The 17,273-nt window shown below is 38.8% G+C and overlaps 1 long non-coding RNA gene across 1 annotated transcript in view; it reads left to right on the top strand.

Annotated features, from left to right (window-relative positions):
- The first annotated feature begins 693 nt into the window (after window positions 1–693).
- Window positions 694–17,273, top strand: part of LOC142743151 (uncharacterized) — a 160,079-nt gene continuing 143,499 nt past the window's right edge. The window contains exon 1 of the long non-coding RNA XR_012881501.1: window positions 694–790. This is a non-coding gene — a long non-coding RNA (uncharacterized LOC142743151). The remainder of the gene's footprint in view (window positions 791–17,273) is intronic.

Here is a 17,273-nt window from a genome sequence, read left to right as displayed (position 1 = left end):
AACCCCCTTATAAGAGGTAGCCGGCCCTACTGCTGCCACTCTTTGCTCTGCTTTCACTCACCGTCAGAAGAAGGCAGGAGTCTTGCAGCGGCGTTCTCACTGGTGTCGATGCCGGCCCGGGAGTGGACCAGTCCAGTCATCTGACCTGTCACCTGACTACTGCCTTCTTTTGATCGCTGCAGCAATCAGCTGTTTTGATACAGCTGCAGCGCCCAGCTGGACATTATGCAGACTGCCCAGGACGGTGGGACAGCGGTGAGAAACCGGGACTGTCCCGCCGGATCCGGGACGGTTGGGAGGTATGGTTAAATCATCTTCTGCATCATTATGTGCGTCCACTAAACGGTTGTGAGCCGTAGTGAAATCCTCCATTTTGTCCTCTAAATGTGCTGTTCTTTCTCCTATGGCTATCAACTCAGTGTTGAGAGATGACATTGCACCATGAATATCTGCATGTATAGTATCTTTCAATTCTTTCAGCAGACATTTCATGTCAGAAATAGTTATAGGGTGTTCTGCCGAGGGCATAGAATGTGAGGGAGAGTCCCTGTATGGGGAAGATGTTGCAGCAAATTCCACTATAGATACACTGCAGCGTGGTTTGCTGGGCAAAGGAGATTGATTGTGGGTCTCACCTTGGCTATTTTGCTGCAGGACCAGGTTGGAGATCCTCATCTTTCCGACCTTGTCAGAGCGAGGAGATGACTACGGACTACCTGCCCGCTGCGAGGAGGCCGAGGCACCATGCGGTCCGCCGCCATCTTGGCTCTGTGCCGCGCTGGAGAAGGAGGTAAGTTTTGCCGGGCTTCCCAGCTTACACCTCGTCTTGGTTATGTCAGCGAGTACCCTGGGCTGACAGCTGAATAGCGGTATGTTGTAGGAGTCTTTTTTCGGCAGTTACGTGCCTGCTTTTAGCCGATTTGTCCACCCTATGCACGCTAGCTTTCCTTGCTATTGCTCTTCTCTACATCCGGCCACGCCCCGGTAGGTTATTAAGAGGTCAGTTCATAACCCCTTCTGACACAGAAGATACATCTGATTTACCTAAGAAATGCATATCTTTGGCCATCAAAGAACGTCCACTGTCAGGCAAATAGTTAATTTGCCCTTTCCTCACCAAGGTGAGAGATGTGTTGATTAAGAATTTGTCACTAGGGCCTGTATTTAGCATCAGATAACCTTGAAACCCAGGGTTAGAAGTAATTGCCCACACATCCTGAACAAACATCTAAAGCTATGCAAATGGATGCCTGTGGTGTGTCTGCCATGTGGACAAGGTAAGCAAAGGCAATTGTCACTTGTTTCAAAGAAAGTATGATACATCAAGGCAAACCCCATCCTAATTGATATTTGTAGTGACCCACATAGCTAGTTATGATAAGGGGAAATAGCGCTCATATATATGTCAAATTCACATCCCTACATCCAGAGGAACTACCTGGAATTGGCTGTTGGCTAAAAAACATTTTACAAACTATTACAGTGGTGTTTGATATGCCCTGGTTGGTAAATGTCTGCACAGGTGAATGCAGGTAATATTATATTTCTAGGGATTCCTGCAAGAACACATGTCCACTTTTATGTTTAAACACAAAACATGGTTATAAACCATACCTAATAGAGATCCCAAAATATGCAATCAATATATAGCACGGTGCCGTTTCGGAGAGCAACAATTCAGAAAGAAAAAAATAAATAAATATTTTCCAAAACATACCAGGCACTCTTTGGGATAAGAATAATTTTGTATACATTTTTATTCAATTCCATATAAAAATATATTTTAAAGGTTTTTCATATATATATATCTCTTTCCTCTTTTTTCCATAATACAAACATTTTTTTTTAGGAAAAGGAAAGGGTTTGAGAAAACACATTTGTTTCAAACTAGATGTACATAATTTAAAAATGTCTCCTGGCCAGGATACCAACACAGACTTTTATAACCTTACTTCCATCAATTTATCCCCCTCTAAACATAATGACATGTCATGATGAAGTATCTAAGTAATATAAATTCTATACACGAGCCTTTCATCAGACCCATATAGGTCGTTAGCTGCAAGAAACGGTTCTTGAGATTTTTTGTTCAGACACCGTTGGTCTCAGTTCACACTTGCGTTTTTTTCTTCTTTTAGAAATTTGATCCGAAACTGACAAGAACAGTTCCTCTTATATGATAGCAATGCAAGTATAGGTAAAGAGTTGAATACTCATCTTCATGTTGATCTTGCAACTCCGGATGGACTGGAAATTCCCTCCTTTCCACTGTGTTCCTCCTCCTGGAACAATTGTAGGGTTAAGGCAGATTTCAGAAATATACCTATCGGGTTTTTCACCCCTTCGATCTCATCAATGGCAGGTCACAGTTCCCACATGGGAGATTCTCCTTATATCCACTCCATCCACGGTCAATGCTTATGTTGAGTAGCTTAGATCTTCCTATACTCGGGGGCAGCCGAGATTTCACACAAAGGTGAACAGATTTTGGCGGTGAAGCACACTCCTACATTGAAGAGTCGGTATCGTGCTATGCTGGTATCCACGTTTCATCCCGGACTGGGATTTCCTCAGAGCTATTTCGTAAGTTCAGTAAAGTCTGGCAACTTTATAGTGCCGAATTTAAAGGGAACTGGACCCATATGTAAGGATATCTCATTAAGTACTCATTCTAATCCAATAATTCAAATCCAAAACATCCAGTTATACATATCTTTTCTATATTTATAAATTCCCCTCAGTATTTCATCAGACATTTCTATCGGGAGATATGCATATATATATATATATATGTAAAGTACTAAGATATATACAGTACATTACATATAAAGTCTTATTTTTTTTAAAGAGAAAAATTCATTTATCCCTAACAAACCCATTAGTGATCAGCAGTGTCTATAAAAAAGAAGAAAGAAAAATAAATAAAAATAATAATAATAATAAAAAAATAATAATAAAAATAAAAATAAATATATAAAAAAATATATAAATAAAATAAAAAATAAAAAATAATAAAAATAAAAATAAATAAAAATAAAAAAATAATAAAATAAATAAAATAAAAAAAAAATAAATAAAAAAAAAATATATATATATATATATATATATAAATAAATAAAATAATAATAATAAAATAAATAAAATAAAATAAAACTAAATAAATAAATCAAAAATCCAAAATTTTAAATAAATTAATGTTAATTATAAAGAGATCCATGATGCATTTCAGATGGTATAACATTAGTCTCACGCTAATTCTATCAAAGTACTATCCATAAGTCCTGAGGAAATAATGCACCTGTTCATTATAGGAGTGTGACAGTGTCCTATATGTAGATGAGGGCTTGATAAGTAAACAAGAACTCCAATACTTGGAGATAAAGGAGCCACGTATGCCTACCATGTATATACTTCCCAAGGTGCACAAAAATAGAGATACCCCACCTGGCAGGCCAATTATCTCAGGGTGTGACGGCCCGACTGATCACCTTGGGAAGTACATAGATGAAAAACTTAAACCATTTGTGGGTGTGCTCCCCTCTTTTGTCTTAGACACAGGAGATCTCCTAAGTAAATTGGAAAAACTCACGATTGAGGGTGATTTTTTGCTCGTGGGATTAGACGTAGAATCGTTATATACTTCCATCCCCCATGAAGCTGGATTAAGGGCCGCTGCACACTTCCTGGAGAGGCGAGGAGGGGAATGGGCCCATCAAAATGAATTTATCATAGATATGTTGGAATTTGTCCTGAACCACAATTGCTTCTCATTTGATGGTAAATATTACCGCCAAGTACAGGGGACTGCTATGGGGTCCTCCTGTGCACCTTCATATGCATGTTTACATCTGGGATGGTGGGAAGAATTTATTTTATATCCCCACCCCCTCTTCAGAAAGTGTGCAGCCACCTGGCTCAGATACATGGATGATGCGCTCCTGTGTTGGAAGGGATCGGTGTAATCCCTGGAAGAGTTTATTAAAGATCTTAATACGAACAGTTTGAATCTTTTCTTGACATTTACTTCAAGTGAAACTACTATTAGTTTTCTTGATTTGAATATTCACAAGGAAGGAAATCAACTTATGACCACGACTTTCCGTAAACCAACGTCAGGAAACAGCCTCCTGGCAGCTAGTAGCCATCATCTACCTTCCCAAATCAAGGGAATCCCAATAAGTGAATTTCTTCGAATCAGACGTAATTGTTCTAGATTTGAAGACTTTAAAGGAGAGGCTCAAGACCTAACATCTCGTTTTCTAAATAGGGGATATCCTAAAAAAATTATAAAAAAAGGGTACAACAGAGCTATAAGACAAGATAGGAGGGAAATTCTTGAGAGGGTAAAAAAAGAAAAACGTGATAATAGAGTACGGTTCATCTCAAGGTACGGTTCCCATTGGAATTTGCTACGCAATTTAATGATTAAAAACTGGCCCCACCTAACTTTGGATAAAAGGATTGGTTCAATAGTAGGGGAGATACCAAGTATGGTTCCAAGAAAAGCTCCTACGTTAAAAGATATTCTAGTAAGTTCTGAATTTAAAAGAAAGACCATAGACAACGAAACATGCTTAAACAAACGGCCAAAGGGGATGTATATGTGTGGCTCTTGCAATTGTTGCAAATAAGTTTTGAAGTCCGATACCTTTTTCGACAGTGAACATAAAAGAGAATTTAAGGTTTATAATTTTATCAACTGTCGTTCAACTATGGTGGTGTATTCAATTATATGTCCATGTGGCAAGCAATACATTGGAAAAACGAAACGAGAGTTACAGATAAGAATAAGGGAACATCTTTCTGACATTACAAAGGGCGAAATGAAAAGCCCATTGGCAGCACATTTTAAATTACACCATAGACAATCACCTAAGGGCTTAAAATTTATGGTAATCTACCAACTCTTTGAGGATAGAAGGGGTGGGGATCGTAACCGTATTCTTCTACAGAAAGAAACTATGTGGATTTACACATTGGGAACCCTCAACCCTAGAGGTCTAAACAATGAAATAAAATTTAATATGTTCTTATGACATGTTGAATTAATAATTTCCTTCTATTTATTGGTGGATGTGCCCCTGTGGGGTGGATTGGTTGCCAGTCTCTGGGATACCACCAACGGATCGACTGCCATGTGACCTATCCTCAAATTGTCTGATTCAACCCAATTCAAGTAAATATTTTTCCATTCTTTGAAAATAGGAATGGACAAATTTATGGGATGAATAAAAAACTAATTCTGATGATTCTCTGCCTCCGAGTGGTGGGGACTCGGTCCCTACAGATTTTTAGCTGGAATGGACCTGCTCCCTGCCATTCGGAGGCGGATATCAAATCCTTGGATCCCTGAAGTGTTTCTGTCTGATTTTGGGGAAGCCTGTGGGATACCCCTTTATGTTTTGGAAGTGATCTGTTCATCACTTCGGTGGGGGCTGCGTGGATCTTTCTGGGCCGGCTGTATACCAGCGTCCCATGACTTTTCCATGCACCAACCACCGAATTGATCTCCCTTTATAAATACCTATTCCCTCGGGATAAATTGATAGGCCCGATGGGTGTTCTCTGTCTCTGGGGGATGAGCACTCGGTCTCTCCGGAAATATCTTCCGCTTTGGACCTACTCCCTGTCACCCGGGGACAGAGGATATATTATTTGGCCTCTTGGTAGACAAAAATCTGCGGGACACTGTCACACTCCTATAATGAACAGGTGCATTATTTCCTCAGGACTTATGGATAGTCCTTTGATAGAATTAGCGTGAGACTAGTGTTATACCATATGAAATGCATCATGGATCTCTTTATAATTAACATGAATTTATTTAAAATTTTTGATTTTTGATTTATTTAGTTGTATTTTATTTAATTTATTTTATTATTATTTTATTTATTTATATATATATTTTTATTTTTTATTTTATTTTTTTTAAATTTTATTTATTTTATTATTTTTTTATTTATATATTTTTTTATTTTTATTATTTTTTATTTTATTTATATTTATTTTTATATTTATTTTTATTTTTATTATTATTTTTTATTATTATTATTATTTTTATTTTTATTTATTTTTCTTTCTTCTTTTTTATAGACACTGCTGATCACTAATGGGTTTGTTAGGGATAAATGAATTTTTCTCTTTAAAAAAAATAAGACTTTATATGTAATGTACTGTATATATCTTAGTACTTTACATATATATATGCATATCTCCCGATAGAAATGTCTGATGAAATACTGAGGGGAATTTATAAATATAGAAAAGATATGTATAACTGGATGTTTTGGATTTGAATTATTGGATTAGAATGAGTACTTAATGAGATATCCTTACATATGGGTCCAGTTCCCTTTAAATTCGGCACTATAAAGGTGCCAGACTTTACTGAACTTACGAAATAGCTCTGAGGAAATCCCGGTCCGGGATGAAACGCGTCAGCTGATCAATTAGTCTACACCTGGCAGGTAGTGACGTCAACCTTGCCTCGTCTTGCAGTCTCCAGCGTTGCCAAAAAACATCAACGTGGATACCAGCATAGCACGATACCGACTCTTCAATGTAGGAGTGTGCTCCATCGCTAAAATCTGTTCACCTTTGTGTGAAATCTCGGCTGCCCCCGAGTATAGGAAGATCTAAGCTACTCAACATAAGCATTGACCGTGGATGCAGTGGCTATAAGGAGAATCTCCCATGTGGGAACTGTGACCTGCCATTGATGAGATCGAAGGGGTGAAAAACCTGATTGGTATATTTCTAAAATCTGCCTTAACCCTACAATTGTTCCAGGAGGAGGAACACAGTGGAAAGGAGGGAATTTCCAGTCCATCCTGAGTTGCAAGATCAACATGAAGATGAGTATTCAACTCTTTACCTATACTTGCATTGCTATCATATAAGAGGAACTGTTCTTGTCAGTTTCGGATCAAATTTCTAAAAGAAGAAAAAAAAGCAAGTGTGAACTGAGACCAACGGTGTCTGAACAAAAAATCTCAAGAACCGTTTCTTGCCTATATGGGTCTGATGAAAGGCTCGTGTATAGAATTTATATTACTTAGATACTTCATCATGACATGTCATTATGTTTAGAGGGGGATAAATTGATGGAAGTAAGGTTATAAAAGTCTGTGTTGGTATCCTGGCCAGGAGACATTTTTAAATTATGTACCTCTAGTTTGAAATAAATGTGTTTTCTCAAACCCTTTCCTTTTCCTAAAAATGTTTTTTTGTATTATGGAAAAAAGAGGAAAGATATATATATATATATATATATATATATATATATATGAAAAACCTTTAAAATATATTTTTATATGGAATTTAATAAAAATGTATACAAAATTATTCTTATCCCAAAGAGTGCCTGGTATGTTTTGGAAAATATTTATTTATTTTTTTCTTCCCACTTTTATGTTTCTCTATAGAAATACAACTGTGTAATGGGAGGAGTACGCTTCATTATCATATGAACAGCCTCCTCTCAGTGACATCACCAGTCAGTGGACTGGGGGGGTGGGGACTGGGTATAAAATGCCAGGAGAAATGAGGGTCAGTGTTAGTCGTTGTGGATCCATATCTCGGTTGGAGTGACTGCCCATATTTTCAGCTGTCCCCACAGTCAGGATATTACTGCTGTACATCAGTAAGGCTTTGTTCTGTTTCTTTTATCCCTTTTATTTTTATAAACTGTTTGAATGCATTGTAACTGTATGTATATTTTTCATCTTTTAATCTGACAACTATTTTTTGTAATGCACTGCACTATTATGTATTATATTTGAAATATTAATAAATCTCTTCCTTGTAGTCTTACAGAACTTAATCTTCTGGAGGTGAAGAACGTTACCTGTATTTTATGTTCCATGTGGATAATCCGTTATTGTAACTAGTGTAAGAGAAAATAGAGACGTAGGCCCCTATTGCCTAGATAAGTATAGGTGGTGGTAGTATACTGTGGTAGAAATTATTGGGGTGTTGGAAACCTATGTGAGTAATTTAGCATAATTCTGTCATCTAGAGTGGGTGGGCGTGGATTTATGTGGTAAATTAATAAACTCAGCAGTGTAGTTCAGCCGTGACGTGACCTGAGATTGGCGATCGTCACATCTGTGAAAAAATAAAATTAATTAAGGCTCCAATAAGTCAGGTAAGAAAAAATATGCAGTTGTGCAGGTCCGAGGGGAACATTTCTTCTGTTTCAAGTGGCGAATTATCAAGGCCCCTAAAATTAGGGAACCAGGAAGGGGAGGGCCCAAACATATCTGATGGAAGTGAGGGTGCCCGTATTATACCAGGACAACACTTTCCAGCAAAATTCCCCAAACTGCAAAGGTGCAGAGTGTGGACCAATAGGGGGATAAGAAAGGACATTTATCAGCGCGACGACGGCCTGTGCAGAAAGGATTGCTCCACAGCGTAACACACATCTATGGATTATTTTTTATTTTTTTACACTATTATTATATCACCTGACTATGACCCTGATGTACTCTACACCGTTTACATATGCCTCCACATTATAAATGGAAACACCAGTAAAACTCCAAACAAAACTACTACCAAGCAAAATCTGCGCTCCAAAAGCCAAATGGCGATCCCTCCCTTCTGAATCCTACAGCGTGCCCAAACAGCAGTTTACTTCCACATATATACGGCGTCGCCATACCTGGGAGAACCCTTTTAACAATTTTTGGGGTGTGTGTGTATCTCCAGTGGCACAAGCTGGGCACCACATATTTGCCACTGAAATGGCATATCTAGGGAAAAATTAAAATTTTTACTTTGCACCTACGGCAGCGCAATCATTCATGGAAAAGACCTGTGGGGTGAAGATGCTCACTACACCTCTTAATAAATGCCTTGAGGGGTGCAGTTTCCAAAATGGGGTCACCTCAGGAGTTTCTTTTATTACTTCACATCAGAGCCCTGCAATTGTGAACCAATACTTTGTAAATTGCCAAATTAAGCCTCAATTTCGCATGGTACTCTTTCACTCCTGAGCCTGGTCGAATGTCCAGGAAAAAGATTAGGGCCACATGTAGGGTGTTTCTAAAACCGAGAAACACAGCATAGTAATTAGAGAGCTGTCTTGTTATGGTGGCACAAGCTGGGCACCACATATAGGCATATCTATGGAAAAAAATCCCATTTTCACTCTGCAACATCGAGTGCACATCAATTTCTGCCAGTCACCTGCGGGGTTAATATGCTCACTACACCCCTAGGTGAATAACTTGAGGGGTGTTATTTCTAAAATGGTGTCACTTCTGGGGGGGGGGGGGCTTCACTGATTTGGTCCCACAGGGACTTTGCAAATGCGACATAATGCCCAGAAACCAATCCAGCAAAATCTGTACTCCAAAAGCAAATGGCGCTCCTTGCCTTCTGAGTCCTATTTTGTGCCCAAACAGCAGTTTATGATCACATATGGGGTATTTCCGTACTCCAGAGAAGTTGCTTTACAAACGTTGGGGTTCTTTTATTCCTTTATTTGTTGAGAAAATGAAAAATTTTGAGCTAAAACTACGTCTTATTGGAAAAAAGGATTTTTTTTATCTTCACTGCCTAATTCTAATAAAATTTATGAAACCCCTGTGGGGTCAAAATGCTCACTACACCCCTAGATGGATTCTTCAAGGGGTGTAGTTTTCTAAATGGAGTCTATTTTTTGACATTTTCACTGTTTTGGTCCATCAGGGTCTTTGCAAATGCGACGTGGCCTCCGTAAACCGGTCCTGCTAAATTTGGAACTCCAAAAGCCAAATGGCGCTCTTTCTTTTCTGAGCCCTGCCGTGTGTCCAAACAGCAGTTTATGATCACATGTGGGGTATTGTTAAACTCGGGAGAAATTGCTTTACAAATGTTGCAGTGGTTTTTCTCCTTTAGTCCTTGTGGAAATGAGAAAACAATAGCTATACATACATTTTCTTTGAAAGAATGTAGATTTTCATTTTCACTGCCTACTTCCAACCATTTCTGCAAAAGCCCTGCAGGGTCAAAATGCCAACTATGCCCCTAGATAATTTCCTCAAGGGGTGTAGTTTCCAAAATGGGGTCACATTTGGAAGATTTCCACTGTTTTGGCACCGCAAGAGCCCTTCAAACCTGACATGGTGCCTAAAATATTTTCTAATAAAAAGGGGGCCCAAAATTCTCTAGGTACTCCTTTGCTTCTGAAGCCGGTGCTTCAGTCTATAAGCATGCTAGGGCCACAAAGTGTAAAAAAAAAAAAAGTACACATATTTGGTATTGCCGCGACCGTAATGACTCCATTAATAAAGTTAATATGTCATTTAAACCGCAAAGTGAACACCGTAAAAAAAAACGCAAAAAACCATGGCGAAATTGCAATTTTTTTCCATTGCCCCCCAAAAAAGTCATAATAAAAATGAATCAATAAGTCCCATGCACCCCAAAACAGTACCAATCAAAAGTACGTTTCGTCCCGCAAAAAACAAGCCCAAAAAATCACTACATTGATGGAAAAATAAAAAAATTACGGCTCTTGGAATGCGACGATGCAAAATCAAATAATTTTAGTTCAAAAGTGTTTTTATTGTGCAAAAGTCGTAAAACATAAAAAAAACCTCTACATATGTGGTATCGCCGTAATTGTACCGACCCATAGAATAAAGGTAATGTGTTATTTACGTCGCACAGTGAACGGCGTCAATTTAAAAACGCATAGAACAATGGCGGAATTTCAGGTTTTTTTTATAATCCCCCCCAAAAAGGTTAATAAAAGTTAATATAAAAATTATATGTACCCAAAAATGGTGCCATTAAAAAGCACAACTAATCCCGCAAAAAACAAGTCCTCATACAGCTATGTAGACGAAAAAATAAAAACGTTATAGCTCTTTGAATGCGACTATAGAAAAACGAATAAAATAGCTTGGTCATTAGGGCCTAAAATGGGCTGGTCACTAAGGGGTTAATAAAATGCTTTAAGGGGTGCAGTTTCCAAAATGGGGGTCACTACTTGGGGGTTTGTTTTACTATTTGACCCCAGAGCCCTGCCATTGTGGGCTAATGCTGCGAAAATCACCAAAATAGGCCTCACATGCGCCTTTCACTCCTAAGCCCTATAATATGTCCAGGCAAATGATAAATACCTAGAGGGGTGTAGTTTAGAAAATAGGGTCACTTCTCAGGGTTTTACACTCTACTCTGGTACCTAAGGGAGCTCTGCAAATGCGACATGATGCCCGTACTCCAGTCCAGCAAAATCTGTGCTCTAAAAGCCAAATGGCGCTGCTTCCATTTTGAGCTCTGTCATGTGCCCAAACAGCAGCTTAGGGCCACACATGGGGTACTGCCGTACTCGGGAGAAATTGGGTAACAAATTGTGTGTTGTTTTTTCTCCTATTACCCCTTGTGGAAAAAAAAATTGGGTGCAAAACTACATATTTTTTGGGAAAAAAATAATTTTTCAATTTCACTGCCTAATTCTAATACAATCTATGAAAAACCTGTGAGATCAAAATGCTCACTACACCCTTAGATGAATACCCTGAGGGGTATAGTTTCCAAAATGGAGTCACTTCTCAGGGGTTTCTACTGTAGTGGTACCTCAGGGGCTCTGCAAATGCAACCAAAATCAACATGCCAAGCAGCACTCCTGCCATTCTGAGCCCTGCCGTGTGTCCAAGCAGCAGTTTATGACCACATATGGGGTATTGCCGTACTCGGAAGAAATTGCTTTACAATTGTTGGGGCGCTTTTTCTCCTTTTATTCCTTGAGAAAATGAAAAAAAAATTCAACATTTTAGTGGAAAGAATGTAGATTTTCATTTTCACTGCATAATTCCAATAATTCAGCAAAAAAAACTGTGGGATCAAAATGCTCACTATACCGCTAGATAAATTCCACAAGGTGTGTAGTTTCCCAAATGGGGGTCACTTATGCGGGGTTTGCACTATCTTGGACCCTCAGTGGCTTTGCAAATGTGACATGGGGCCGCAAACCATTCCAGCAAAACTTGAGCTCCAAAAGTCAAATGGTGTGCCATCCTTTCTAAGCTGTGCCGTGTCTCCAAACAGTAGTTTATTACCACATATGGTGTATTGCTGTGCTCAGAAGAGCTTGCTTTACAAATGTTGGGGTGGTTTTTCTCCTTTATCTATTGTAAAAATGAAAAAATCTGAGCTAAAACTACATTTTATTAGAAAAAAATTTAGATTTTCAATTTCATGGCATAATTCCCAAAAATTCTGCAAAAACTGTGTGGGGTCAAAATGCTAACTATACCCCTGGAAACATTCCTTGAGGGGTGTAGTTTCCAAAATGGGGTCACTTTTGGAGAGTTTCCACTGTTATGGTCCCTCCAGGGCTTTGCAAACACGACATGGCACCGAAAACCATTCCAGCAAAATTTGCGCTCCAATATCCAAATGGCGCTCGTTCCTTTCTGAGCCCTGCCGTGGGTCCAAACAGCAGTTTATTACCACATATGGGGTATTGCTGTAATCGGGAGACATTTCTTTACAAATGTTGTGGTGCTTTTTCTCCTTTATTCCTTGTAAAAACTAAAACATTGTATGTTTTTTCAGAAAAAAAGTAGATTTTAATTTTCACAGACTAGTTCCAATAAATTTAGCAAAAAATCTTGTGGCCTCAAAATGCTAACTATATCTCTAGAAAAATTACTTGAGGGGTGTAGTTTCCAAAATGGGGTCACTTTTGGGGGGTTTACATTGTTTTGGCACCACAAGACCTCTTCAAACCTGACATGGTGCCTAAATTATATTCTAATAAAAAGGGGGCCCAAAATTCTCTAGGTACGCCTTTGCTTCTGAAGCCGGTGCTTCAGTCTATAAGCATGCTAGGGCCACATGTGGGATATTTCTAAAAACTGCAGAATCTGGGAAATAGATATTGAGTTGCATTTCTCTGGTAAAATCTTCTGTGTTACAAAAAAAAAAAATAGATTAAAAATTAATTTCTGCAAACAAAAATATGAAATTTGTAAATTTCACCTCTACTTTGCTTTAATTTCTGTGAAACGTCTAAAGTGTTAAGAAACTTTCTAAATGCTGTTTTGAATACTTTGAGGGGTGACGGTTTTTAAAATGGGGTGACTTATCGGGGCTTTCTTATACATAAGGCCCTAAAAGTCACTTCACAACTGAACTGGCCCCTGTAAAAATAGCCTTTTGAAATTTTCTTGAAAATGGGAGAAATTGCTGCTAAAGTTCTAAGCCTTGTAACATCCTAGAAAAAAAAAAGATGTTCAAAAAACAATGCCAATCTAAAGTAGACATATGGGTGATGTTAATTAGCAACAATTTTGTGTGGTATTACTATCTGTCTTACAAGCAGATACATTTAGAAAAATGCTTATTTTGAGCTACATTTTGGTGTTTTTCAGAATTAAATACTGAATGTATCGAGCAAATTTTGCCAGCAACAAAGTCGCGAGAAAACAATCTCAGAATTGCTTGGATACATAAAAGCATTCCAGAATTATTACCACATAAAGTGACACGTCAGATTTGAAAAAATCCTTAAGGGATTAATGACCAAGCTTGTTTGGACCTTAATGACATTAACATTTTTCCCTATTTTGACCTGCAATATGTCACATACGAACATACATACTGTAGACTTTTTTTTTAATTAAATATATATTTCCATCTCTTTACTTTACTTTGACAGCACTTTTGAAATAAAACCTACAATTTGGAAGACTTTAACCACTTACCGCACTAGGACGCACCGGTACATACTGTTTTGCAGTGCTTTAAGGACGCTGCCTGTTTTGGCCTTAAGGTTCAAAGCCCATTTTTGAAATCTGACATATTTCACTTTATGTGGTAATAACGTTGGAATGCTTTAACCTATCCAAGCGATTCGGAAATTGTTTTCTCGTGACACATTGGGCTTTATGTTAGTGGTAAAATTTGTTCGATATATTCAGTGTATATTTGTGAAAAATGTAGAGAAATATTTGAAAAAATAGCATTTTTTCTGAATTTAAATGCATCTGCTTGTAAAACAGATGGTTATACCCCCAAAATAGTTACTAGTTCACATTTCCCATATGTCTACTTTAGATTTGCATTGTTTTTTAAACATATTTTTTATTTTTATTTTTGGAAGTTACAAGACTTAGAACATAAACAGCAATTTCTCATATTTTTAAGAAAATTTCAAAAGCCTTTTTTTCAATGTACCTGTTAAGTTCTCAAGTGGTTTTGATGGGCCTATGTATTAGAACCCCACAAAAAACACCACATTTTAAAAACTAGACCCCTCAAAGTATTCAAAACCGCATTTAGAAAGTTTTTTAACCCTTTAGGCATTTCACAGGAATTAAAGAAACGTGGAGGTGAAATTCGTAAATTTCATTTTTCTTTCTGAATTTCAATTTTATTCCATTTTTTTCTGTAACACAGAAGGTTTTACCAGAGAAACACTACTAAATATGTATTGTCCAGATTCTGCAGTTTTTAGAAATGTCCCATATGTGGCTCTAGTGTGCTCACGGACTAAAACACAAGCCCCAGAAGCAAAGAAGCACCTAGTGCATTTTGGGGCCTCTTTTTTATTAGAATATATTTTAGGCAGCATGCCAGGTTTGAAAAGGTGTTGAGGTGCCAAAACAGTAGGAATCCCCCAATAGTGACCCCATTTTGGAAACTACACCCCTCAAGGAATTCATGTATGGTTGTTGTTACCATTTTGACCCCACAGTTTTTTCACAGCACTTTTTTTAATTGGGCAGTGAAATTAAAAAAGGAAATTTTTCCAATAAGATGTAATTTTTGATAAAATTTATTATTTTCACAGGGAACAAAGTACCCAATTTTGTGGCCCAATTTGTCCTGAGTGCGGCAATACCCCATTTGTGGTGATAAACTCCCGTTTGGGCCCATGGGAGGCCTCAGAAGGGAAGGAGCGTTATGTGTTCTTTGGAGTCCAGATTTTGCTGGATTGGTTTTCGGGTGCCATATCGCATTTGCAGAGCCCCAGAGGAATCAAAGCAATGGAAACCAACCAGAAGTGACCCGATTTTGGAAACTACACCCCCTCAAGGAATTCATTTATGGGCGTTGTGACCATTTAGATCCCACAGTTTTTTCACAGAATTTGATTGAATTGTGCTGTGAATTAAAAAAATATATATTTTTTCCAATAAGATGTTGTTTTGGCTCAAAATGTCTTACTTTCACAAGGAATAAAATACCCCATTTTGTTGCCCAATTTGTCCTGAGTGGGGCAATACCCCATTTGTGGTGATAAACTGCCCTTTGGGCCCATGGGAGGGCTCAGAAGAAAAGGACCACCATTTGGCCTACTGGGGATTTTCTGGTGCGAAGTCATGTATGTAGAAGCCCCTGAGGTACCAGTACAGTTGAAATCCACAAGAAGTGAACCTGTTTTAAAAACTACACCCCTTAAGGCATTCATCTAGAGGTGTAGTGAGCATTTTGACCGGAGACATACACCCCATAAACTGTAATGTGTGTTCTCTTGGGTACGGCAATACCCTATATGTGGCTGTTAACAGCTGCCTGGGCACACAGCAGGGCCCAGAGGGGAAAGATGAGGGAGATAAGTTGTGCAGAGTGCATCAGGGTAAGTAAAACTGGGGTAGATTGAAAATCAAGGGATGTATGGTAAATTTTAAAACCCTTTCATACAGAGGCCTGGTTTTTCTGGACACCTGTGACATTGATATATTGTGTCCTCCATTATCCCCCTATTATAGCAGACTTTGCACCTCTTTTGACTTTTTCCCTTCTTGACAGTTTGGGGAACTTCTCCTGGAAAATGTTCCCTGGTACGATGCGTGTGGCCTCGCTTCCAGAAGTACTGGGTGCCCCCCCTTCCTGGTCCCTAAAGATTAGTTTCTTGATAACCACCTCTTGAAATTCCAGGAAAGTTCCCGTCTGGCCTGTACATCGATGTAGCACGTATGCATTGTACAATGCCATCTGTATGATGTGCACGACCAGCTTCTTATACCACACCACATAGCGCTGTAGGGCTTCAGGACTTGATCTGACAAATCCACCCCTCCCATGTACCTATTGTAGTCCAGGATGCAGTCTGGTTTGGGGGTCTCTGTACTGGTACTTGTAGAGGTACATGGGTACTGGTGTGGCATCTCTCTTGTACTTGACACACAATATGTTGCTGCTAGATTGTGCCCTGCTTTCACCCCTTCTTGTTTGCCCAAGCAGAGTCTTAGGAAGGCCTCTCAGAAAAATCCACCCCTCCCATGTACCTATTGTAGTCCAGGATGCAGTCTGGTTTGGGGGTCTCTGTACTGGTACTTGTAGAGGTACATGGGTACTGGTGTGGCATCTCTCTTGTACTTGACACACAATATGTTGCTGCTAGATTGTGCCCTGCTTTCACCCCTTCTTGTTTGCCCAAGCAGAGTCTTAGGAAGGCCTCTCAGATTTCTTCTAGCAGTGCCGCATGCCACAGTACTTCTGGAAGCGAGGCACTTGAAGAGTGGGACGCTGGTATAAAAATTATCCAGGTAGAGGTGGTAACCCTGGTCCAGCAGTGGGTGCACAAAATCCCACACAATTTTTGCATTAACTCCCAGTAAGGCAGGGGGGCATTTTGGGGGCTGAATACTGGTCTACTTCCCTTCATATATCCTAAGTTTGTAGATATACCCTGATGCACTCTCGCACAGCTTATACATCTTTACGCCATACCTTGCCCTCTTACTCGGAGGGTACTGGTGGAATTGAAGCCTCCCATTAAAATCTACCAAGGACTCATCAATAGAAATACACTTCTCGGGGGTGTATGCTTGGGAAAACCAGGCACTGAAATGGTCTAATAGGGATCTCCATTTATACAAACGGTCAAAACTGGGGTCATCTCGGGGTGTGTACTGCTCAGTATAACGTAAGAAGCGAAGAATTGCCTCATTTATTTTTATTTTTTTTAGGTTCCAGTTCAGTTCTGAAGTTGGTTTGAGGAGCCTATATATTAGACACCCCCATCAAACACCCCATTTTAGAAACTAGACCCCTCAAAGTATGCATAACAGCATTTAGAAAGTTTATGAACCCTTTAGGTGTTTCACAGGAATTTAGAGCAAAGTAGAGGTGAAATGTTATTAATTTAATTTATTAGGCACCATGTCCGGTTTGAAGAGGTTTTGTGGTGCCAAAACAGTGGAAACTCCCAAAAAGTGACCCTATTTTGGAAACTAGGCCCCTTGAGGAATTCATTGTAGTTTTCATGGGGTGCATGTGACTTTTTCGTTTCAATAGTTTTTATTGGAGTTTTTACATAAATCATG

Source organism: Rhinoderma darwinii, chromosome 2 (assembly GCF_050947455.1).
Source record: "Rhinoderma darwinii isolate aRhiDar2 chromosome 2, aRhiDar2.hap1, whole genome shotgun sequence".
Lineage (NCBI taxonomy): Eukaryota > Metazoa > Chordata > Amphibia > Anura > Rhinodermatidae > Rhinoderma > Rhinoderma darwinii.
The sequence above is the reverse complement of the archived record's forward strand: the minus strand, read 5'-3'. Positions and strand labels throughout refer to the sequence as shown.